We start from the raw sequence: 23,865 nt of genomic DNA, 5'->3' as shown, positions 1-23,865 counted from the left end.
AAACTCTGATTTTGGTGCCAGTTTTTAATAGTGGGATAGTTGGAACTGCTGATAGAAGGCTATAAACCTTGGTTTTAGGAAAATACTGATTAGTGCTTACATTTAAGCATAAGAATAATCTCCCGTCTATTCAGCAAATATTTATGGCTATGCTTTACTTTAAGCACACGCTTAAATTCAATTAACTTCATTTTAATCATGGGCTTAAGTGCTTTGCTCTCTCAGGATAATAAAACTGTTGGCATTTCATTTATCTGGCTGAGCTTGTTTTTAAGTAAATCTCATACTCTCAAGCACAAACTGACAAACATGCAAATAAGAGTTACCTTTTTGCCTAAAGACAGAAAATGATAAACCGAGTAGTTTTCCAGTCCATGAGGGGAAACACCTAGGCATGGAATAGATTTTCATTTCCCTGATACTATCATATTAATTGTCTGGTAGTGAAACGCTGCCTTGCAAGAACAGATTGTGCCATCTTTGATCTCCTTCTGTACATAAGCAAGGAGAGACATAAGTGTTATTTTCCATTGAAGTGAAGAACGTTTGTTTGCTTGTTTGCTAGACAAAAGCAAATGTCTTTGAGACATTGTGGGCCATAGCTTCACTTGATACAAATTGGCACGTCTCTTTCATTCCAGGGGAATTACACTAATTTTACACCTCAGAGTACATCTCGGAGACTTTCCACGTCATGTATAAACTTGAATAGAGAGATTCTGTATCATGAGGTGAGATCATAATATGCAAGTGTTTCACAGACATAGGACTATGAGGTCTGGGAATGCTTGACGGTAGCTAGTAAATACAGTATGGTCTGGTCATTAAGTGGGACCAGTTGTTTATAAGAAGAATAAACCAGTTGGTAGGCAGAGCCAAAAAGCAGTTTTCTTTACCGTGGTACTCCTAATTAACAGCTTTTCCCCACTGAAGCAGTAAAATGCAAAATTATTGGTTTATTAAGTCTTAGGTGGCTCAAAAAAACCCTTTCAAACATCATTAACATTTGATCCGTTCACCAGAGAAGTGACCATTTTAAAAAGAAGTAAAAGAATAATTGAAAAATTTGAACATAAACCAGCTTACACCACTGGCTAGAATATTTCTGATGCAAATTGAGAACTGACATAAAATAATGCCAATTTTACCACCATTCCATTTTAAAGGAAATAAATTGTGTAATGTTGTCATAGTTACTTCAATTAACGTGAAATAAAAGATTTGCAGAATTTTCTAACACTGTTAAGTGCTTATGGTACCAGACCAAAAGCAAACCCAGCAAAATTGGAATTTCTGTTTTCCATACAATTACTTCTATGAATAATTATATTAATGAAAGCTTGGTATAAAAAAAATACATTGAATACATGTAGCATACTTCTGTTTTTATGTTGTGAACATTACCGTAATTATTTTCATATACAAGAAAAAATATTCCTGGTGGAAGAACAATGCTGAATGGATATGGGGAGAACTTTAGACAGGAAAGCTGGTACCTTCAAAACCAAGAGTTTTGAAAAGTTTTGAATGATTCACAACCAGTGCAGAGATCTGAGAAACTGCCACCAGCTGCTCAGCTCTGCAAGAACTGGCAGGGGACTGTGGGTACAAGCAGGGTGCTGTGGGTGCCAACACCTGAACCGCCACATGCACCTTTGAGGATATCCCCAGCAGAAGGCAGAGCCATCACTCGCACCATCACACACCCAGGGAGCTGGTCGGGCCTGGAGAGGTGGAAGGAGAGTGGACTTTCCCTCTTGCAGGCCAGTATTGCTGCAGCAAACAAGATGATGACAATGAAGTGAGACTATGAGAAAAGCAAACTCGGGAGGTTTTCTCTCAAATTACAACATGTTGGTACTGCTGCTGGGGGGTCCAAAATTCATGGACCACAAAAATGCTGAGTAGGATGGCTTTCCCAGGTCCTAACCTTCACCTGACTGACAAATATCTTTTTCTAACTTGAAGAAATACCAGTTTTGGTTTGCAGAGGTCTGTCTCTGGCTGATTGCTTCCCCTGCCTGCCTTTTGTCGTTTCCACTTACTTTCACAGGATTTGCACTCAGAAAAGCATAATCCCATGTATAAACCCTAAATATATTATTTAGTCCTTTCTTCTAAAAAGAAAAAAAACGTCCGGGGGCAGAATGATTTCAGGCTGTTCAAATTCCTGACGTGGAAAACCTTGTGGTTAGTCAAAGATAATCCTGTTATTTCCACCAGTTTTACAACACTATAACCATCACTTCTCATTGGGTGGTTATGAAGCTACTTCAATGGAAAAGGAGAACAAAGTTAAACCATCCCAGCTTCTGAGTACAGAAGAGCTTTTGGACCTCCATACATGTTCACTTCCCTGTTGTAGATGACAATAATTCAGGACAATTCTTCCTAGGCTCTTTGCATTTAAACATCAAGTACAATGCAAGGCTTCAGAAGTGCTTTCTATCTGCCCTGGAAATCAGAGAAAAAAAGCAGTAAGAATTAATAGCTTCTTTGGAGCAAATTATCATTTACAGACGGTTCACCATTAATGTATACCCGAGCAACTACTCTGAGTTCATAAAGTTCAGTGAATTCAGTAAAATTTAAATGACATTATTGTATATTAAAGGCCAAGTCATATGGGTTTTTTATGCAGGCAAATGCCTTGCTGCTTTCTTTCTGAATAGGGCCTGATTAACGACAGCAGAATTCAGCTCTATGTTAATGCACGATTTAGTGCCCCACTTTTGCACACTGCAATGCTACATCTGTGCCCGTTTCATGTTCTTGGTTAAATTAGAAGCAAAAAAGAATAGATTAAAATGGCGCATTCCAAGTATCTCTCACATAGTTTTGCTCGTAAGCTGAATGGTCCTTTTTGTAACCAAAAAGACCAGAAACAGCCTCCTTTCCCAACTGGAGGTCTTTTTTAAATCTGGCTTTTAAAATTCTGTATGGTAGCAGAGAGAAAAAAAAAAACCACACATAGTCTACATTGATGCTCTGCTTGCAGATTGTCCTCCATAGCAAGGGGCACAATGCGCTTCCCTGGCTGATGCATGGTTGCGCTAGAATCATCCATTTTTATCACTTTCAGTTATTGTTTCCTTCCCTCGCCACAAATATTTCCCACAGTGCCACTGTTTTCTCTTGGCCTCCTTACTCATCCAAGCTAATAGTTAGGGGCACACTGGGCATTTTGTTGTGTTTTTTTTTATATTCTGGTAGGCATGAAAACACTCAGTAGGGATTCCATTATGTTTTAGCACTTGTGTTGAAGGGTGAAATAACTTCACAGCCTGTCAGAGAAGCGATGCATCATGAATAGTTCCTTCTTTATTCTACATATTTTTATTTAAACATTCTTAACCATGTTTTATAACAAGCTGCTTTCACTGTACTAGACTGTCTGGAGGAGGAGGATCTGTTTTAACTTTCAAATGACCGTGAAAGATTGGAGAGAAGCAACAAACAAGAACATCTCTGTATTAAGTTATCAAACTTTTTCCAGGGATCCGAGGCTGGAAAGCCAAATATTAGCGAAGACTTTTTGCCTTCATTCAGTGTTTTGCTGCCTTCGTTTTCAGAAATTTGCATTGTTTTCACCTGGGTATTGATTTCATCTCAAACTTTGACAGCTTTGTCTCTTCTGTGTTTTCTTTGAAGACCGACTGTGTCAGAATTTACATGGGCAGAGCAAAGGGCAAACCAGTGTCAAACCCCACAATGTTTGTTCCCCGTTGGCACCCTTTTACTGATAATTTTCAAATTCTTGTCAACAACTCCTATGTTTCCAACACAGAAAATGTCAGATTTGCCATTTTTACAGTGTTAATAGAACTCATCACATTACCACATTCAGCTAAATAACTTCACCAAGGTTAATGGGCATCTCCAATGAGTTAATTTTCGTAAAACACCCAAACCTCCTTTTACAATATCAAATATGTGAAGGTCGTTTAGCCTTAGCAAGTGGCCCTGCCTGGAAGGGACTGTGACACAGGTCAAGGATGAAACATCAGCAAGGGAGAAGAGGAAAGGCCATTTTCCTCCTCTCAAAGCTCCTCACAGTGCAGTTCAAGCCAGAAGTTACTGAATATTCCTGACTCTTCCTCAGCTCTTTAAAACAAGTGCATCAGCGATGGAGGGATTTTGTATACTCACAAGATGAAGTCAAGTCACAGAAGCTCTGCAATGTGTTCTCAGCTGGTAGTGTCCTTCTGATTTACCCCAACTCTATTTGGGTTTACTTTTGAAATCTCTCAGGGGTTGGCCAAAGCCACCAACTCTGATGGTACATCAAACTAGGACAATGCATTAGCAGTAGTACAGCCTTCATTATCTTGCCTTATACGCTGGACTATGCTCATCACTAAAATTTCTTAAATAGGCCACAATATTACATGTTCCCGCAGATGTCCACCTTTAAAAACAGCCTAGCCGCTAAACTCTAGAACGTTAAGTTGAAAACCTAAGAGCAATTTCTTCACAATACTTAAAAAGACCCAATCAGGAGCATCTGTTGTCACTGTGCCCTAAACCCCACTCATGGTGAGCATGACAAGTCCTGCCCGGAGGCAGGCTGAGGCTTCGGTCATGTTGTTAATGTTGTTAATCTTCCTTCCTTCGGGTTTCTTTCCTCCCTGCCTCCAGGACATGGGTCCTACACCAGCTTTCTGCCTGGAACAAAGGGTGGCCCCACCGTGGCATCTCAGGCTAACCTCTTGCAAAGGAAAGGAGTTCACTGCACACACAGTCCCATCAGCTCCTGCTGACATCCAGGGAAGGGACAGAGCTGTCCTGCTGAGACCACTCACTTTGATGCTACTCCTGGTAGCAGTATCAGGAGCATCAGGCCATGAATAGCCTGTCCACGGGTCTGCTTAGCAAATCTAGACCTGGCCAGGTTCAAGCACTCTGTGCAAGGTCCTTCATTTCACTCAGCATCCAGGATGCCGGTAGCCAGCAGCTCTAAAAAGCAGGGTCATGAAGTACAGAGACCGTAGCAGTGTGCTGGCTTGTGCCTTGCCAGAAGTCACAGGTTGTGCCCATCGCATGATGCATCTCCAGAAATCAGTGGTCTCCTGCCCCAACACTGAAACCAAAGCTCTGCTTCCCCGCGGATGCATCATGTCAGCTGCAGTCTGGCCTGTACAATGGATACCAAGTTACTTACATGCAATGACAAGCTTCACGTCCTGTGTTCTGCCCCTAAAGTGAAAAGCAGTGGGGAAAAAAAATATTTAAATCAGTCCATTACTCTTCTGAAAAGATGGTAGTGAACTGGACTTACACAGCCTTCACAGTAACAGGAAACATGAAAACCCCCTCTCCAAATCTCTGTAGTTCTGTGCTGATTTACAAGCCCTAAAGATGAAGTTCATTAACAATATTCCCCTTACAACTTGACTTGGGTTGAAATTTTTTTTTCCACTATTGGCTAAGAATATATCCTAAGAATGGTAACACAATATTTTCCCATTGACCCAGCAGAAAAAAGATTCGGGACTGATTAAAATAGGTAGCTATATGGATTCAGTGGCATAGATCTGTAAACTAAAGTGCTTGCAACAAAATAATACCAAGAAACTTTAAATAAGCAGAAAAATATTTTGGATTGATCTTTGAGCTGATTTTTCATTGATGTCCTATAATGGGAAGAGTTGAAAGAAAGCTTTAGCCTCAAAACCCGTAGTGAACAATAACAAGGTTTCTACAACATGATGGCAAATTTATACAAAATAAGGAGAAAGTTTTGGGAAGCTCTGCATCATGAATCTAGGCTGCCCTTTTAAGGAATACCATGTAGCGACTGGGGTTTGCAAAATTGATTCAATAAATTTAGTGGCACAAAGGTAACAGTCGCTTATTTTTTCATCGGTTCCATGGTTTTGATAACAAACCCCTTTGTTTCAATTTTCTGAGAATTTTGAGAAAACCTTTACTTCCCACTTTTTGAGAAAACCTTTTTTTCCCACTTTTTGAAAATAAAATCAGCAACTCTTACTGATCCATTTATTATGGGAATAACTGTGAACTGCAGGGTAAAATTGCTGGCTGCATGCAGTTTGTGCTCAAAGGACATGGACCAGACTTCGTGCTCCCGCCTGCCTCACAGACATTTTATCAGCTGAAAGAAAATTAATAACATCCCAGCACTGATTTGCATTCACTAGCTCGATGAAAGAGAGGCAACACAGAAGAAGTAATCACATGGGAACGTACAGAACATTAAAACCAGCAGCAAAAGATAGCGTATAGTCAAAACACAGGTGCTTCATTGTCATATTTTCATTTGGGTATCCGTATCCTCAAATAACCTGCACAAAAATCCTTGGAAGAGATGGTGGGGGGAGGACTCTGGAGGATGAAAGAAACAGTCTGAGGAGGACACGGAGCTGGTGCCGGAGGATCAGCGGCAGCAGTAAGGTTCTGGGTTCAACTTCTTCACATCCATACAAAGCTGCCATATCACAGGCTGGGCTCTCTGGTGGGCAACCTGCTTTTATTTTCTCAGAAGAGCAGATAGGACCCATGTGTTACATGCCTGATAATTATGGTCATTTGTGAATAGAGAATAAATAAAATACACCCTTTGGGTTTTCTTGGCTGTGAATTTTACAGCTAATAATTCAACATCAGGTTGAGAAGTGGACCCTTGCTGAAGAAAGGGAGAGGAGGGGGCAGGGCTGGACACCACAGTGCACAGCAGCGCCAGCTGCCATGAAGAGTGGCGTTCTTAATGCCGAATGCACTGAATCACAATAAAACAGATACCGTAAGTCTAATAGTGTCTGCATACATGTTACTCTGGTTATGCACTCCCTTCATCAGAGTAAGGAAGGTGCTTGAATAGCCAGAGCTGTTGAAAAGCAGATGTCTCATACACTTTTTTTACCATCTCTGGTCAGATGAAGGAAGGAGAGAAACCATGTATGCTTGCAATTAGAAACCAGGGGCCTGATCCAGAGTCTATTGCAGTCAACAGAAAGGTTTCCATTGACGTCAGCAAGCGCTGGGATGGGCCCCCAGAGCTTCGCTGCATGCTAACACCACCTTGACTGTTGTCGGCTGGAGCTTTGCTGGTTGAATTTCAGGACTGGCTCGGATGCCCAGTTTGCCTTTCCTCGCACGATGGGGTAAAAGGGGAGCCTGCAAGCACGGGGCTGCAGGTTTTAAGGCTGGTTCTGAATGAGGACCAAGCTTCAGCATATTTTGCAGCAGCCCTGGGCTGTGCTAAATTAATGCCATCTGCTCCTGGCCTTCCTCCCCTTGCCTCCTCCCACCTCCTCCCTCAGGGGGCTTCTGACAGTGGAGAATAGCTGGAGTACAGTCACAAGCATCACGCCTCTTCCTGTCCCTAACACACCCTTTACACCCTTTGTTTCTCTCTAAGTGTCATGGGTGGAGTAGGATCCCAAACCAGCTGGCTCCAAACCAGCTGGCAGCATCTGGCCAGGCTCAGCCCCGTTTCTCCCAGATTTGGAGGATCTGAAGCAGGCAGAGCCTCCGCTCTGCGATCTCCAGGGGTTAATGATGTTGTTTTTTCACCCAAGAGAGGAGTTATTTTCAGTGACATCACTGCCCCCCTGGCTGAAAGCTTATAAACTTTCCAAATTCAGAGGAGAACTGCAAATACCATGTGAAATCTCTTCTCGCTCTAGGTTGAAACCTTTGCCAACAGCCCTTTCAGGGAAAGGCTCCCACCACTAGTCTGAAAGTTCAAAAGGTAGGAGCCATTTCTCACCATCAGCGCTTGTGAAACACAATTGAAAGTAAAGATCCTAATTACATTTGGCATTTCTAATAGTCTCCCGCTAAACAAATGACATCACTTGTGGCATTGGCAGTAAAAGAGCCCACTGTAAGAGACTGTAAACAAGAGTCCATCCAGCCTCATTCTGCTCTAACAAAAGGAAGGGGAAGGGGAGGGAATCTTACTAAATGACCACGATGTTCACGTTTTTTTCAAGTATTAGACATGTCCTGATACCTCTGCAAAACGGTTTTGAAACGGGGGATAAAACATGCTCAGAAACTGGGACAACCATAAGGAAACCACTGCACATAGCAACGTGCAGCCACTCAGGCCGGGGGCATGGTCACCCCTTGCCTTGCTAGATCTGAATGTTGTAGGTGTTAAAGATCTGTGAAGCTGGATTGAACCTCCTCCTGATTACCGAATGCTGTATTTGACATTTCTATAGGATACATTTTCCAAAACGGGACTTATATTCACTCTTGGAAAAATGGTTGCACGTCATTCCTTTCTTCCTCATACCACATTACGTGCTCCTTGCCCGTCACCTGCTGGTGTCACAGCTCCCACCTCTGTTGAAGGGGAAAGAGATGGTTGTATTTAAGCCTAGAAGGAGCTCCCTCTAGAGAGGAGCACAGCAGCTCTTCCCCAGCAGGGCAGAAGTCCGCGCAATTTTGGTATAGCAATGTGTCAGCCTGGCCTTTCAGGGGAAATACCAAGATGCAGGAGCTGTGCACCATATCACGATTAAGGGAACAGACAAAAATCCCTTCCCTCCTTAAAAAAAAAAAAAAAAAACAAAAAACAAAACTCAGACTGCTGTATTTCAGTCTCAGGTTGTGTATTTTCTAGTTTGCCCCTGTACAGCAGCCTGTCTCGCGGCTGTGCTGGGAAGCAGCGCAATGCCAGCTTGGAGCAACCCGTGCTGCCAACACAGGAGTCGTCTTCAGAGCTCTCCTTTCCTCGTAACGATGCTGCTCGACTCTACTCAGTTTGTGATATTTGAGGGCATCCCAGCGCCAAGTGGTATGAACGCAGACCATTAATTGTAACGGGATGCGGTTAGAGGCTTTTTGATATCTACATGCCCATAACTGTAACCTGCATTCAGCTATTTTCAGCCCCTCGTGCAAACAGAAGTAACATTTGCATTCAGATTGCCCTTAGTGCATAGATATGCTGGATGATAAATGAAAAGTACAGTGTAAGGGCAATACCCATCTGTTCCATGTCAAATATATATTATTTTTGTCCTTGCCAGGTACTGTAGAGGATGCCCTTTGCCAGATTTCTTTTTAGGCAGTTGCACTCACCACTGAAAAAACAACTGCTCATTTGGACTGCAAGTCAAACCATGATCTGAATTCTTTCCCACTGCTCAATTTTTGAAATGTCCTTCCTAGCTGTGCTTCTGATAGCTTCCTTACCCTAAGGAAAGACCTTCTCCTTGGTGTTTTTTTCCTTTGCAAAAGTAAAATACAGGATACATTCTTGATCCAAGCATATGGAAATATCCCCTTGCCTACAAAGCGAGATGGGTTCATAATGTTCCTTTCTCTTATTAATTTAGTTGCAAGACGCTCTCTGAATCACTCACAGTATCATCATGCAAACCCTTTCACAGTAGTTAGGCTTTATTCATAGGAGCACTCGTCTTGCAGAGTGTGAAAGAGGCCATTTATGCTTAATAATGATAATAACCAGCAGTTGGAGACTGGGAAAAGAAGGGAAAATAAAACCCTGCAGAACTTTACAGGAAAGGACATTTAGTGTTGCCAGGAGGGCGAGGAGGTCAGACATCTGGTGGTTAGTCTCGCCTGGGATTACAGGCAGGAATGCACAGCCATGGAGGTGGGGCTCGGCCGGCCACCGTGGCAAAGGCGCTCGTGGCTGACGGGACTTTGGGGTGCCCCGGTGTGCCCCTCATTTGCACAAGACCTCTTTTGTTCGGGGGTGCAGAGCACAGAGCGGGCTCATTCTGCACAGGCAAACTCCCAGGGGATGAACAACAAGGAGGAGAAAAGCGTACCCTGAAAAAATTTTGGAGATTAAGCTGGGGTAAAGACTACCAAGGAAATATTTAGGAAATCCATCAGAAATCATGTTGTATCCATCCTTGTTAATCATGAAAAATCCCAACAAACAGGAATCACAGAGACCTGCATGCCCTCGCTCAGTGGTCCCAAACTTTCTGGGCATGGACTGTCAGATACTCATAAAAAAATGTGTGTTTTGAGAAGCCAGCTGCAAACCACCTTGCCACTTGTAGATCCTTCTGTAAGGGGCCACAGACATTACTGCTTTATTCCGCTCTAGTATGGCAAAACCATTGCAAGTGTGTTGAAACTGCGAGTATCAAACCCATGCGTGTCCTCCTGTGAGAGCACCGGGATGGAGAGCTCACATAGTCAGCTCTCACTTGGCCACGAGTTATTGAGATACGTAGAGTAAGGGGATCTGCATTTTCCTAAAGCCTAGAATAATGCTTGAGTTTAACCTTCAAGAGCTCAGCAGCCCACAAGAAAAGGAGTATCTTATTATCAAACCCTGTAAGATCTTACAATGTTTTTCTTTTGGTGCTGCAATTTCGACACCCCCAGCATTTATTGTAAGTCATCTCAAACATTCACTGTGTTCAGTTTACATCCATCTTCATCTATTTTTAACAAAAAATAAACTCAAACGCACATTGGAGCAGTACAGTATTTCTCTTGAGTATCATAAGACTGCTTGATCACATCTTTTCCTGGCACTTAGTCCGTTGGTTTATGAATTATTTTGTTACACTTGAGTACATAGTTGATAGTTTAATGGCTAGAAGTGATTGTTCTCGAAATATAGATGGAGTTGTCATGGTAATACATTGCTAGGGAGATTAAGGCATGCTTAAATTAAGGCATGCATTGAATTCTCAGTTGTTTTAGCTACTCTTTCCTTGCCATGTTTGGAGAACATCCTATCTAGTGCAGTCCTCCAAGACGTCTCACTGGATTCCCTGTCAAGTAGTGACTAACCCAATGCTTTGAGTCACCAACTTGCCATCCCTGGGCTCCAGCCAGTCCCGTGCAGCATGCGTAGGGGCCAGCAGGGCAGCGATTGGCCTCCAGCACTGCCTGTTTTGCAATACCAGGAATTCCTTCCAGCCCCTTTGAACTAAATCCTGAACAGACTCACACTCCGCCGGAGCATTTGGCTCCAAGATACACCGGAAGGTTTTCAAAAGCACAGAAGAGGTCAGACAACAATGAGAGGTCGATTTCTAGAATTTGATTTTTAAGAGTTTTAAAGGAATTGATAGCAATCGATGGGTCCTGAGGAGATTTTCAGAAACACGTATTGAAAGTGTCGCCCCTGGGGTTGCCTCCCACCCGCCCCATGCAGCGATTTGTTCAGAGAAAGTCACCACAGTGATTCTTATCAAACTCTGACAAAGAAGATTTTAGTTGAGTATCTCAGTATTTCTGATAGACCGATAGCATTTCTGGCTTCTGTTGAAAGAGATCAGCTGACACCAGTTAAATCTCTGGTCATCTGTGACCTGTCACTGGGGATTTTTTCATGCAGCCTTACTGACAGAGATCGTGCACGTGGGTGGGAAGGGAGATGCATCATTTCCCCAAAAGCAGCTCCCTGTAACCAGCCCACTTCAATGTTCTCGGTAGATTTAGCCTCTGCCTCCCCATCTACGCACAGTGAAAAAGAATATATACTAAAATCTTATCTTTGAGAAAATTTGTATGGGAAAGAAGCATTATTGGCAGTCCCATGCAGGGTCTCAAATCCATGCTGGTATTTGAAACATGAGTGAAGAGAAACCTTCAGACATTGAAACTCAAGGGAAAAAAAAAAACAAACCAAAACAAAAACAACAAAACAAACCAACCAAACCAAACCAAAAGGCCAGTCTATGAACATGTGGAAATACAATTTTCAGAATTGACTAAATGAAACAGAAGCCCTATATTTATTTCTGAATATCCTGTTGCTGTGGACAAAGCAAATCTACAGCAGTAAGAGTTAGCAAAGAAAACAGTTTATTGTCAAATCCACTGACACGGAGTAATAACTACTCATCGCAACTACAGTCAACACCTTTCTTGTAAATCCAGCAAATAAATATTCACTGCCCTGTACGTGATCTGCAGCTTGCAGCAAAGATGACCCCAAGCACATCCCAAGCACATGGGAAAAGGATCAAAACAAAAAGCACGTGACGGTTCTTAACAGAAACTACATTATCCACAGAAGGGACAAACACACATGGCCTTCAGATCCGTGTAAAACAATACCAGGGCTGCAGCAGGGCTGAAACTGGGAAAAGCAGATGCTGCCCAATGCAGAATCTGCTCAAGAAGTTTAACACGCACAACACATATCAGGAAATCAGAGCACTTTCATGTGAGCAGAGAAGAGCTCGTTGCAAGCTTATTTCCAGCTAGCATCAATGACAGAGAGACTCAAGAGGCAGAATTCAGACCAGGATCTGTAAGTTCACTCCGTCTGGTTGAGTTCGCCCTGGTGTTCAGCTTCTTGTGGAGACAGGGGCCAGCTACAGAAACGAAGCCTGGCTTAAGGTCAAGAGCTACTGAAAAACATAGGAACAGTTCTGCAGCATTTCCTCTTAAGAGACACTATTATCCACAGCAAGGAGCAGAAAATTTCAGCTGGTGCTCGTTCATGGGAAATTAAAAACTCACACAAAGCATGAGGATCCCTGAGATGCAGCAGGAGGGGGGGGTAATTTCTCCCCCACGCCACATGTTTTTTACTCCTTCAAAGATGCAGTCAGTTTAACCCTCAATTCTAGAGCTGTTTCTGCAAATGTAAGAAAACCACCTCTAGCTTTTAATAGGTGCCAACTCCATTGTTTTGGCTAGAGAGTCAAATTCACTTCGGGCCAGTGGAACAGACTAGATGATTTACTGAAGTCCCTTTCACAGTGCTTGCCATAATTTTATAAACCAATTACAACATGCAGAGAGTTTTAAAACCATCCAAAGGCGATGTTGGCCTCCTTGTGCAGTGCAAACCTGTGCAGATCACATGGAAGCTACCAGCGTTGTTTCGAAGGACTAATACATCTCAATTCCTTTAGTTATTCCCGATGCACAGTAACAGACATAGAAGATGTACACTGTATTTATGGCTGATTTAGAATTAAGACTCAATTTATGGCTCAACCATGAAAAAGTGGCAGATAAATCTCATTAGATAAAATGGACAAATAGTGGTGGTGGTCACGTGGACCGAGTCTCTCCAGAGGAATGCTCTCCTTGAGTGGTCCTGGAGGAAGGTGTGGGGCTTCCTGTGTGCGTCCAGTTGGGCGTTCACTGTTTTCCACGCACACAGCTTACAGACAGGAGAGAAGGAAACCTCCGCACTCAGCTACAGCTGCCTACACCAATAGGAAAGGTCTGCTCACCACATTTCAGGTCCTCCATTCTCTTTCTACACCAGGGTATTTGCAGTCAAATCATGAAGTGCTAAAAAAGCAGCAAAGACCAAAGCTTTTCCTCATCTGTCATTACCAAGCAGAAGAAGGTGATGCTCAGAGTCCCAGCAAGGAGGTACAGGCATGCTGCATCCATGGTCCTCACCTCACCATCACTCCCGGCCTCCATGGATCTCCTGTGGGATCTTGCGGAGGTACTGCAGTGCCATGCGAACAGGGTCAGGTGAATGGCAAAGCTCAGGCCAAAAGTGACATCGGAAACAGCTGGGTCCTGCAAAAAGGCTGCAGCGCTGGTATTGCTGTTGGCTGCCTGCCCTGCCCCCGGGCGGCCGCAGGGCTGGGCAGGGAGCGCAGAGGCTGCAGCATATCTGCAGAATGGAGCGGGATGCAGCTGCCCCGTGTTTAGAATGTAAAGGAGCCTGTCAGGGTGAAGGAAAAGTAGTTTGTGCCCTGAGGCTGTTCTTCCCCTTCCTTTCTAAAAAAAACCCAACTTACCCTAAACCCCAAAAGATTATTAAGAGCATGGGGCTGACACCTTCTCTAAAAGGATTTTTCAAAACTCCTGTGCCTTTTCAGAGTGTTATCACAGGGAGAGTTATCCCATATGCACCACGCAAGGCTAAAATGCCCCTCCTCATCAGGAGCGACAAACATCGCTTGCACAATTAACGTGGCTCTGGCACTGGTGTGCAAGCTGCCAGCCAGGGAAACATGCAAAGCAGCCACTTGAAAAACAAAATTCCCCACTTTCTTGTGCATGTGGAATGAGCATGATTTATCTGGGAAGGAATTTGCCCTCAGTGTTGATCTCCTTAAAAGAGACGGTAACTAAAATAGCTACAGGCCGCTCAAAAATTAACCAGTTGTCGTGTGCAGCGATGTTCCCCTCTTTTCCTCTCATCCTAAACCCAGACTTTTATCCCAGCATCTGTGTTGGTACTTCATTAGCCCCTATCCCACAGCAGATCATGGCAATGTTTCTGCACAGGCCAGAGGTTGGTATCACTGTTGGATGATTGCTAATTCAGCAGAGGAGCTGGGAGCCCCGCTGGCATGGGCTGCTGGGGCAGGAGAGCCATTCCCAGCTTGGCCCAGGCAGAGAGCTTCCCAAGAGTGGGAAAGAAGAGTTATTTGGTAGGCAGAGAAGAAGCCAACTGACACAAACTGCTCACCCGGCCAAACAACCAGGACTGCAAATATCAGGAAGCAGGATTAGAATCACAATTTGTTGGCACAGATGTTATTGGCTTAATATTGTTTGTGAAACGTAAAGTGAATTGGTTGGGGGGGAGGGGGGAACCAACCAACCACCAAAAAACCTCCCAAACAAAACAGTTTGTCTTTTGTAGGTTCATGTACAAACTCTCCCACACAGCCTGGGACCAAGTTTTGGATCGAGGCCTCAGCTTGGCTTTCATTTACTGGCCAAAAACAGCAGAATGGATTCATGGTGGGGGCAGGGCTGGGTGATGCGAGGGAGGCTGTCATCTCCTTGGGTTGTATGGGCTGGTTTATGTTTCCCTGTCTGCATCCCAGCTGTAGCTGCCTTTGCATCCCCATGCAAGGAGGAGGGAGATGAATCCTACTCACTTTGAAGAGCCCATCGCCCCTGATGGGTGCCCAGGGCTGGGCAGGATTTCACCCCTCACACCTATAGCTGTCTGTCACCAAGAAGTGATACCAAATCTGAATTGCCTAAGGTGGAGGGGGCACACCTTGGGCAGGAGAACTGCTGAAGGCAGCGTATTCATGGGGAAGCTCCAGGCAATTAGATGCTGTCCCACATAAAGACGTCGTAAGGATGATCGTACCATCATTGTAAGGATGATGAGGTACCACATGATGTAACAGAGGTTTAATCAAGTCTTTTTACACAGGTTATTATTCACAAGAATCTTTGTTTTAGTCTTTTGCTTAGAAAAAAACAAGAGTTCATTGAGGGGTTTAATGAACCTTTAAAGACATCACTGCAAGGACTGCCAAATTAACCTGCCAAAACAGCATTATTGAGCTCCTGGAAATTCATGACAAGGAAATGTGTGTTTAATGTACCTCATTTAACTCCTATTATTCAGAGGAATCAGCAGGTGTATTTCTCTGAAGCACACGAGATGCTAATGGAGACAGCGTGCAGTCATTCAGCCTGTGCCTTTCTAGAACTGAAGAAAAACAATCAGAAAGAAAAATACTCTTTCCCCTCTCCCCAGAGCCCTCCAGAGGCAAAGACAGTTTTTCAGTCTCTCTTTAAAGATCCAGCATTTTTATTCTTTTCCACTGCTTCAACCAGCATTTATCTCCCACTTGCTGTGTGCTTCACCGCAGTTCAGATGCCCCATTCCAGCAAACTTCCCTTTGTGCACCAATGCCTAAATACAGAGGCACTTATTTATGTGCTACTTGTGCAGTGTCAAAGTAAATACTAATAAATGAGTTCCTGGAGCACAGCTCAAATATCTGCCCTAAAGAGCTGATTATTGCTGTTGTAGCCTCTTGTAGCAAAGCAGCGCAGAGTGACTCGATTGAACAAACATCCACAGAAACAAAACCAGGGTGATGCCGCTAGTGAGACAGGACAGGTCTGTGTTTGAAGCATGGGGCAGGAGACTTGGCTGACTCTCCCAACATGGCAGGGACATCCCTGAGTCCATCTGACCTGTACTTCGCTCCACTCCCATTTTGTGCACTTCAGACCCAGGCTGTGACCCTGAAAACCCTTACTGCCCTGCTTGCTCACCCAGGGAAGTGCTTTAACACCTCACGTGAAATATCACCAAGCACTTAAACTTCTGCACGCGCCTCGAATTGTTCCAGGTGCCACGGCCCCAGCACAGCATCTCCCCGGTTTCCCCACATTCACACAGCAGCCAGAGGTCCAGGCTGAATTCCATTTTTTTGCATGAAGAAACTGAAAGCCACATCTTCCACTTTCCAGGAGAGTGCCAGGGCTACCAAACTATTGGCAGTTATTTGTGAATACCTTATTCTACCCTGCAGATAAAGGTGCACAGACAAATAATTGAAGTTTCACTGATGCTGAGAGCAGGATGCTCCTGGGCTCAGGCAGGGTGGAAGGGGAACACTTCTGGCCTTTGCTTCCAAAACTGCTCCATCTGATGGCGAATTGATGTAAAACATATCCGTAACTGTAGAAGTGAGAGCCCAGGTCTGGCTGAGAAGCTGGCCCTTTGTTCTCAGCTTCCACCTCGAGCATCAGCTCCTTCGGTAGCATTGCAGCAGGGTGCAAATGCTCACACCCAGCAATGATAACACCTTCAGCAACGGCAGGGATTCACCTAAGTAAACCCCTCTACCTTTAGCTCCCAGCATCTCTGTGCCAACACTGCTTCTCTGTAGTCGAACATTTCTAACATCGTGGACAGCACATCCCTGCCATATTCTTCTCTCTAAAGGCACCATCTTGGACAGAAATGGAGCAGAGAAATTGCCTCTCTCTCTCACAGTGAAAAAGGAACAGCTACAAGTCGCGTATCAATATATTTTTCACTGGAACATAGAAAATTGCTGCAATGTTTAGGAGGCTGTGGAAAGCCTGCCTGCGGACTGCAAAAACACCAAGATGCTCTTACCACAGGAGCCTGAGTGCTTAGGAAAGGGATTGCATAAAACTGCCCATCGCAGCTGCATCTGGAAGGGGCCTTCCAGACCACCAACTTCAGTCCGATATCCCCAGGGCAGCATCGCAGGACCTGCGCAAGACATTTGAAGTGGGGTGATCCCTATGCCCTCCTCCCTGAGCCTGGCACTGCTCCCAGATGCAGTCTGTCCTCCCACCAGAAATGCTCTTGGTGAGCCTGCAAAAACCAGTATCATTCCCAGGCTTTGCCAAAGGGACATCCTCTGCAGAAATGATTCTGGGCAAGTAACAGCAAGGGAAGGATGACAGGAGAGTAAGAAACAGATCTGTATTGCTTGGCTTCGCGCTCCCTATGGAAAGCGGGATCGGGGAGCTCTCCCAGCTGGCCAGTACTCACTCCCCCACTTGCTGCTGGTGCCAAGCGCGTGGCAGCAAAGGTCAGGATTGCAAAGAGAGCCTCACTATTGGGCTGGGTGCATCCTAACATAAGATGACAGAGGCAGTTGGAAGAGAGAAAAAGGGGGTTATTCTATTTCTCTTAGCACTCTAGATTGTGCTAACGAGAGACGAGGACGCCTTCTGTAAGTAGAGCAGTTTGAAGCAATAATGCCATTTCCCTTGTTTCATTAGACCTTCCTGTTTGACACTGAAGAGGGCAATCCTTCCTGATGTCCTGGATCTGCATTGCTTAGTACCTGTATCCCTTTTTCCCCACTTATCTTCATTGGCATGCGGGTATTTGCAGAGCAGTGCAACCAGCAGCTGATGAGCACGAGCTCCCCAGCCCCTCTGCCCTCCATTTCCTCCGGTGCTTTGGGTTTCTGGAAACAATGTTGGATTGCTCCTGCTTACTAAATCAGTCCTGGTTTTTACAGCACCATTTAAACTACTTCCTCAGGAAATTTCACAGGCACACTGGCAGGCATTGATTTCAAGCAGAAAATATCCCAGCAGGAAACTTAAAAAGGAAAGATGTGCTGTAATTATACCTCTCCTGGGCTTGCAAGACGGAGGAAGACAAGATATAAACTAACACAAGCACCGAAGCTATAATGTTCAGTAATGCTGTAATTAATACAATCAAAGCTTTCAGAGCACTTTTCTTGCAGTCAGAGTTTTGAAGCCTAAGTGCACAGCTTTCCATTTGGTCACACACATGATCACAGTCATGTTGTCACTAAATGGCACAGACCACCTCATCTCATCTCTCTGAATCCAGTTAAATGAGCGCAAGCGATTAAATACCTGTGACAGCTTCTGGTTCACAAAAAGGACCCAAGATGCAAGTCCAGGTTTTCAGTCAATTTCTAGAAATAATAAATGCTTTAACAGAAGAAAAACAACTGCACAATGAATGTGGATAAAGGCTCTGAGAAGGTCTGAAACTACTTCACACTGTCACAATAGACATTGGTTTTATGCAGCTTCTTTGAAACTACCTGTTCTCAGCCGGTTTAGGATCTGCGCACACACTCCTCCCTTTACCTAAATGAAAATTAAGCTGTGGTGCCTTTTTGCTTCAAAATATAAAGCATGGATGGGTTTTAGGGTGATAATTATTTTCAAGTGAAATTCCCAGATGGAAAAATGAGGGTTGGAGTGGGGGGACTAGATTCACAACTTTTGCTGTTTCAATGAAATTAATTTCAGGATGCGTGTGCCAGAGAGACCGAGTACCTTGCCGTAAGTCCCATGGTGAACCTGCAATTGAACCCAGGTTTCCCACAGTGCAGACAGCATCCTAACTGTTGGATTGTGCCTTCTCTCTGTAGTACTCCTAAGAGGCTGATGTCCTCTGGCTGCAGAGCAGACATAACACAGATTGAAAGTCTCTTGGTATTAGTTTGCTATCTGCCTCTCCTTTCACAGGAGAACCCTACTAACAAAAAGTGGGTATCCTGCTCCTTCACTGTCCCAAAGCCACCCCATCATGTCGGACAGCAATGTGGAAAGTCCAGAGTCAGACAGTATCACCTAAAGATTTAGCAAGGGATTAACCCTTTTAGCCAAGGTCAGTCGGAATGAGGTTGCAGCCACAGACAACACCAAACAGGCTGCAAGTCAGCATCAGGAGCTGCTGAACAAGAACCATTTTCACTTACAAGAACCCAGGCTGTCCTAGAACTTGCACTGCAGAAGACAGTTGCCCTGCAGAGCACTCTGGCCCTGACACAGCCAGCCTCTCTCCAACACAACAAAACCACTACTTTCACCCAAAGGAGGAATACGATGAGGATTTGGGTTTTGCTAGGTTTTGACCATACTATTAAAAAAAAAAAAAAACCAAAAACACAAAAAACCAAAACAAAAAAAACCCAAATTCACTACCCAGTTCTTGCATCTGAAAATTTGTCAAGCAGAAACTTCAGTTCTATTATTCTAAACCTGATTTTGCAGAAGCATTATATAATAAGTAGGTTTTTTGTCTCCCACTTCTGTAATTTAAAGTCTCTTTTAGCTTTGCCACATAAACTCAGGTACAAATGTCACATTTATTTATAAAAGAGGAAAACAAGCTTGTTATTTTACATCTCTCCTCAGAGCAAATTTACCTGTTGTGGTTTGCAGGAAAAAGTGCTCATTATTGGCACAAGCAGGAAATTCAGGCATAACTTTATAACCACGTTTTATAGATCTGATCCGTGGGTGGGGTGTTCCTGGAGATGCTCCTTTCTCGCGCTGCCGGTGCCTTGTAACTTGTTCCACTTTCCTCACCTCAGAGCTAAAGAAGAAACGAAGCTTTTATTTCAAGGCTCAGTTTTGCGTTATTACCAGCACAGCTATTTATAATCCCTGGAACAATAGCTGACCTTGGCCCAGTGCGAGCACTTGGATACCCTGCGCCTGCATTGTCCCGCAGCATTCCCACCCCGCTGCCTGCGGCTGCCTTCCCTCCCCAAGGCTGCCAAGCCCTTGGACGCAGGGTGGAGACATCACAGAAATCATAAACAAAGCAAGGCAAGCCACGACACTCAAGGCTTGACCCACAACGCATCCGAAGCCAGGGAGAGGTGATTTTTCCCTCCCCCAGCAAGCACAGAAAAACTTCCTCGCTGACCTCTGTAATGAGATAGTTTGCTGTGCTATCAGTAATTGCTTCTTTGAAGTGTAAAGCGAACTCTTCTCCCTGGCGGTTTTCTTCCTGGAAAATAAGCCAGGTGTCGTGTTTTCCTCCTAGGTTATTTTTGCAGTAAGGAAGCTGCAATTAGAGAGGAGTAGGGCATGCACCTCTGCCTTGACCCTGCAGCCTTGCAGAGCCCTGGCTCCGAGCAGGGTCCTTGGGGAGCCCTGCTGTGCTGTAAGGGAGGGAGTTGCTGCCAGCCCCCACCGCCCTTGTGCACACGAGCAAAGCCTGGATCCCCTCCCTCAGTGCTTACGGCTGCACGCTGGGCAAAGCCCCAGCGTGTTTGCAAAAGCAGGGCGGCATGGTGTGATAAAGCCAAGGCCGCTGGCCAGCGTGCAGCCAAGGTGCCCAGCAAGGAACAGCTGGTGAGGAGGGGCAGTGAGCAAAGAGAAGTGTCAGAAATCAGCCCCAAAGCAGGGGCTTCGCCTGCTTGCTATGGGGTCAGATGGACGAACCTGTTGGTTTCCAACACTGCCTGCGGGGAGCAGGTCCAGGGGTGAAGGGAGCTGCTGGTCAGACCCACCAGAGGTCCAAGTGCTGCTTTGGGCTTGCTTTTGAGCAGAGATCCCCACCAGAGGGACCTCTTGCTCAGAGCTGGGGAAACCAGGCTCCAGCCATTCTTCTGGGCTGGCTCCTGCCCCAGGGTGAGCCAGGGGCCGGGCAGAGGCAGCTCTCCGGCTGCGTTGCCCATCTGTTTCTTCCTGGGTCAACACTTAGGTCTCCCTGGGTCAACACCTGCATTCAGCTCTTTCGGAGAAGTGGCCTGGATTTGCTGGGTAGGGGGTGGGAGGCTAATGCAGGCAGTCCCTGTCTCCCACAGGCACAGGGGGAGGAAGGAGGGCAGCCCCATGTTCGGCTGTGCCCCCTTGGTGCGTGGCCAGCACAGCTACCGTGAAATTAGACTGTTCACTGAAGTCAAATTCCTGCACAGTGATGGCGAGGTGCAGCTGCCCTCGCTCTGAGCCCCGGCTCAGATGAATCTCTCGGGATACAGCTACCGAGCTCCCAGGAGAGCAAAGCCCTGTTCTCATTTTCAAGGAAACAACACATCCTCCTTGTTCTGGCCGCAGCTGCCACCAGTGCGTGTGAGGAAGGAGGTGCAGGAATACAAGGTGCTTTTGGCCTCACTTCTCGGCAAAGCTGCTGAGGAGCCACCATGTCCCCACAGACAGAGCGTGGGGACTTCAGCATGTTGACAACTTCTGCCCTTCTCAGTTCATCCCAAATCAAGCCTTGTCAAACAAGGGAAAGTGGACGTGCATGGTCCTTGTGCCATGCCATCAGACGGCCCGAGATCTGCTAATGATTCACTGGGAATCACATTCCTTTTCCAGGTGATTTAGAGTAGGCACTTGAATTTGCAGCTTAAATCCAAGGGTAAAGGGTCACCTTTCATCCCCCACACTAACATTTGTGGAGGAATTGAATTTAATTCAATTCCTTCTGATTTGGGGATTTTCTGACCAGAGTGATATTGAATCAGTTTTCACAAAAGTGTTTGAGAAACTGGATTGCCCATCTCTCAGTAAAAACCATTTTATTGTGGGATCTCCCCATCCACACCTCAGAGGAGAGACAGAGCACCCATCATGCCCAAAGCTGAGGAGCTACGCACAATTAACTCTTTTGTGGGTAGATCTGAGACTGTACAGACCAAGTGGACTTTATCAGAGCAGCTATTTAAGGCTGAACAATTTCCTCCTCCCTCTCCTGATAGGATCCTCAGCTGGCGCGGGGCCCGGGGGCAGGAGGAACCTGCCAAGGAAGCAGTTCTGAGCCGTGGCCACTCTGCTGGGAGATTTTTATTTCTCTCTAGCATGACACCGAGTATAAATAAGCTCTGACAACAATTGGATTAGAGGTTAGATTGCCTCCCAAAATCCCCAGGAGAGCAGCAAAAACAACAAGGAGAGGATACAGAGCTGCCTGAGAGGCAGTTTGTGCCAGTACACACCTGCAGTGGACCCCAACCAGCCTCACAAACAACACCCAGCGGGTCACGTAACGCAGGGAGGACGGGTGGCCCAGCAGCAGCCACCACCTCCCGTTAATATTGCATTGCTTTTTCATGTTAGCCTGCGTTTGCAAGAGCAGACTCGGAGCAGAAATGCTGTGATAGAGTTTAATTGCTGATGCTATTTGGAAAAGAGATTTAGGGGCAAGTAAACACACACAAACGTTTATGAGCAGAAGCCTGCTGTTAACCCTGCTTTCCAGATGGCTTCTTTGGAAATGCACTGGAATCACTGCTCTATCGCAGCATGTATGGTGCTGTCAGGCAGCACCAGAATTGAATAACCCCTTAAAACCCATTCTCTGGAGCTAGTTAAAGTGCAGAGGTTTCCTTCCAGCCCCAGCACCACCCTGTGCCTCCATCCAGGCTGGAGCTCCAACCCGCACCACCGATTTTACAGAATTCAGTTTAAAAAGCTCCTTCCTCCCTCACGTCATTGCAAAAGCAATGTTGAGCCGTCAGCGGAGCATCGCTGGGTGCTGCGCTCAGCCATGCCACCGGTGCGCTGCCTGAAGGCGGCGGTGCTGCTGGCACTCTGCCTGCGCTCTGCCTGCAGTCTGGCAGAAGTGCCTCTGCTGAAGCTCAGGGGACGCTGAACTCCAGGCCAGAGCAAGAGAGGTGCTCCATGATCTAGCATTTAAGCACCTGCCTCCACACCGATTCAGAGTAATTACCCCTATAAAGTATAATTTGGTATAGTAATAGTATAATTCAGTGTAACTACCCTTATAAAAGAGGCCTTGAGCTTTTATGCCCATTTGCTATGGCAGCACCAGATGTTTTATTGTCATCCCGGGGAGCATCCTTTTTCCTGCTCCCACTGAGACCAGCTGCAGGCAGTGAGCCAAGGGTTGACTTCTTCCTCTTTCCAGAAACCTCTTTTTTTCTGGGAGGGAACTAAAAAAAAAATTAAAAAAAATAAAAGAAGTCTCAGGATTTTCTCAGGTCATCCTCCAAGAGCAATGGTGGAGGCAGGGGAGCCAGGGGAGTTTTCCACCTCTGGGAAAGCCCTGGAGGTTCGTGCTGTCAGTGTAGGACGGGAATGCTGCTCTCCAGCCTCTCCTAAGGCACTTCAGGTGGAAGACTTGGCATAGTTAGACAACAGCTTTATAATTAATTTATAATTTGATAATAAGAATGTGGGCATAAGGATTTATTTTAAAAACATTTTGGGTTTTATGGTTTATACTTTCAGAGCAAAGAAACTAAAACCTTGGGAATTAAATCACATGAAGAGCAAGAACTTTCCTGTTGCATAGGCACTGGAAGCAGGAGGACTCAGCTCTTAACTTGGGTTGGTTTTGGGGGTTTTTTTGAACCCTGAGGCCATAGTTATAGCCGTGAGAAAACCTCTTACATTTTGGACCTCTTACATCCTGCCAATTTAAGGAATTTTGAGGATGACCAGTGCACTTTTGAGGCTTGGAAGGGGTTTGTTAAAGCAGGTTCATCCCTTGCAGCTGTCCCCTACTGCATCTCCAGCAGCACCTGCAGAGGGGGGAGGCTCCTCCTGTACATGGCTCCAAATTAACTCTTCACTTCCCACCTCTTATTTCCATTTGTGTTTTAGCTTTTCATTCTTCTTCCTAATGTGGAGTCTGATCTCTGTGTTTCCAGAGGTGCCTCCTGCCACCCCCTGCCAGTCCTTTCCTCTGCTTACCTTGCCATGTGCTGCAGCACAGGCTGCTGCTGAGCAGAACTGCCTGAAAACACCGACTGCCCCCTCCACCCCAGCCATTCCCAATGGCTGCATTTTCCTTCTTAGCCTTCATTGCATGACCAGGGCCCAGCACTGCACAGACACTGTCCTGCCCTGGCAGCTCAGCTGGAGAAGCCAACCAAATTTAGCTTACAACTCACCATACATGTCCATATATTTACTTTGGTGGGAAAGGTATTACTGAGAAAAAAACCAAGCAACCAAAACCACCACAAA

General features: G+C 45.4%; 1 long non-coding RNA gene across 1 annotated transcript in view; it reads right to left on the bottom strand.

The window, feature by feature from the left end:
* Nucleotides 1–12,025: 12,025 nt before the first annotated feature.
* Nucleotides 12,026–23,865, bottom strand: part of LOC148056172 (uncharacterized) — a 33,882-nt gene continuing 22,042 nt past the window's right edge. The window contains exons 2-4 of the long non-coding RNA XR_015703970.1: nucleotides 19,344–19,513; nucleotides 15,249–15,355; nucleotides 12,026–13,615 (exon numbers count right to left, since the gene is read on the bottom strand). This is a non-coding gene — a long non-coding RNA (uncharacterized LOC148056172). The remainder of the gene's footprint in view (nucleotides 13,616–15,248; nucleotides 15,356–19,343; nucleotides 19,514–23,865) is intronic.

The sequence above is a fragment of the Nipponia nippon genome, unplaced genomic scaffold, assembly GCF_047370975.1.
Source record: "Nipponia nippon isolate SJK-2023a ecotype South Korea unplaced genomic scaffold, ASM4737097v1 scaffold_17, whole genome shotgun sequence".
Taxonomy (NCBI): Eukaryota; Metazoa; Chordata; class Aves; order Pelecaniformes; family Threskiornithidae; genus Nipponia; species Nipponia nippon.
Note: the sequence above shows the minus strand (reverse complement) of the source record. Positions and strands in the feature narration are given on the sequence as shown.